Below are 2,500 nucleotides of genomic sequence, written 5' to 3' on the forward strand. Positions count from 1 at the left end.
CTCACCAACCAACTGATTTTGAATTAACACAGGTGTGGAAATCTCGAAAACACTCTTTTTCAGTGACATGGTATGACAGGCATGAATGGCTCACAGTTAGTTTTGTCTTTTGTTTTTATTGTCTACGTTTTACAGATACAACAAACACTGACAAATCATGGACATCTATAGGCTATAGTGACCTTAACCACTTCCATTGTATTTCTTAACCTCCTGAACGTTGTTTTAGCACCCTTAAAAGAGTTAAATTTTTTTGTTGCGAAATTCAATGAAACAGGAGCGGTTAAATTCATTAATGATTCTGTCAATTCACAAAGCTGAAATAGATGCCATTCCAGATTTCAATAAACACATTATAAAAAGATTTGCAGAGATGAAACATTGCAGTGCAGATTTTTTTTTACAAGTACTAAAAGTAAGTAATTTCTGTCATAGATTTTTTTTTCTCTTTTGATTTACATTTATAACATATTGATTGCATTATCTACCAAATCCAATCCTTTAAATGGTGGACACAGAATAATTACAAAGACCTTTTCATACGGGACTTGTATCTCAGTGTTGTGGCTTGTTGTTTTCATGAATTATTTGTTTTTGTAAGTTTTGTCCACTCGTAGAAACCCTCCCCCACCCTTCCATAAAAGAGAGTTTTTAATATGTCGTGCTCTCTCCTCTTAACCGTGTTCACTGTATTAGAATTTTTTTTTCTAATCATGGCACCATCATATGCCGTCAATACGCCACGCCGCTGCACACAAGCATACACACACACACACACACACACACACACACACACACACACACACACAACACACACAACACAAACCAGACCGACCTATCTTGCTTCTCATACCAGCTACTAAAAACGAAACGGAAATGATTCAAGCGAACGTTTAAAAATAGACAAAGATTGTTTTATTTTTTTTTTCACAAATAAGGGAGTTATACATTATTCATAGATAATAATTTTAAAAGTTTACAATAATTGTCATAAAGTCATTTTTAATCACCAAAGTCGTAATTTTTGTCCATTTTTTACCAAACAAATTGCAATGTCAACGATTTACACCCGCGAGTAAAAAAGGATCAAATCGCAATTTCTACAACATATTTTATTTTTGTCGCAAATTGATAAAAATCAAATCACAATTATTCCTAACCGTTTTCATCTTCTAACTTGAAAGGCAGGCCCCATCTTCGTACTGAATTGTTGTGACGAGAGAACGGGAAAGAGAATTTGTTCACGTGATCGTTCTTCTCACCCGACGAGGGAAAATCGTTAACTTGGTATTAGTAGATTTGTAGTGTTTTTAAAAAATGATCTTGACTCTTGACCTTACATGATGTGGTATGCATTGGAATATTTTCAGATATACTGTATGTGCGGCTATGTGGTCAAGTAGCATGACTCTCGCTTTCGGACCGGAAGGTCCTGAGTTCGAGCCTCGCTTGGCGCATAGTTGAGTCCTTGGAAAAGGCTCTTTACTCACATTCTCTCATCGTGCTCAGGTGTAAAATGAGTACCTGGCCGTTAACAACCATTAACCATCTCTGTTTGGGAAAAAATGTAATATCGACTTAGAACATGTCTCGTTCTATATGTTTCGGGCCAGGGACCCCTTGTAGAGTGGTTAGAGCACGTTTAGTGGATATTTTTCTATATAAATGCTATCGTTTTTTTTATATCTACTACTGGCATTGAAGCTTTAGGCGTGACTGCTTATCGAACTCTTTTGTATCATGATGAAGGTATCACAAAAAAAAGTCCTTAAGCATTTTAAAAAAACTACCCAAAAATCCCCAAAGGATATAAAGTGAAGATAACACAAATTGATGTCATGTATTCTATCTTCTTTAGAATGTTTTGTGATCACCATTCATCTCGATGCAAGCAAACACTCGTCGCCTCATGAATTTCACACAATGCTGAATTTCTACTTGGGTAAATAACTCTCTTCTATTTAGCACCAATTGAGATTCTCAATGTCAACATTCCAGTTAATACGACAACACATCCTGAACTTTCTCCATTCTGTTCAAATCTCGACTTAAACTGGATCAAGCCTCATCATTGATTTTTTTTATCTTTTAAGAAAATCTTTGCAATGATCGACGAGAGTGTACGAGCATTGTTCTGATGGAAGATGTTCAATTGTAGGTGTTAAAAAAAATCGGACACTATTTGGCTTCAAGACAAAATCCACAAAGCGTTATATCTGAAATATTTTCACTAATGTCACTCACTCAACCATTTCACTTCTAATTATATTCGGTATAAAATTAAACGAAGATGAATATATAACCAACCAAATCTGGTTTTAAAAAGTAGTCCTTCAGACAATTAGGCTCATGGAGTTTATCCCAACTTCAGTAGCGTGAAGCGGATAATAGAATTGACAGCTACCCTTTGGTTGGACGCTAGTCTATGACAAAGTACTTTCCATCAGATCTTACAGATCCTGCCACCCATCCTATGCATGACGGGATAACGAGATTTCTC

At 35.8% G+C, this 2,500-nt stretch overlaps 1 long non-coding RNA gene across 1 annotated transcript in view; it reads right to left on the reverse strand.

Moving 5' to 3' along the window:
* The window catches only part of LOC144962993 (uncharacterized), a 23,695-nt gene that overhangs the window by 17,333 nt on the left and 3,862 nt on the right, over window positions 1-2,500 (reverse strand). The gene's annotated exons all lie outside the window — the stretch shown is intronic.

The sequence above is a fragment of the Berghia stephanieae genome, chromosome 1, assembly GCF_034508935.2.
Source record: "Berghia stephanieae isolate SIO BIC M18660-M18661 chromosome 1, UCSD_Bste_1.3, whole genome shotgun sequence".
Taxonomy (NCBI): Eukaryota; Metazoa; Mollusca; class Gastropoda; order Nudibranchia; family Aeolidiidae; genus Berghia; species Berghia stephanieae.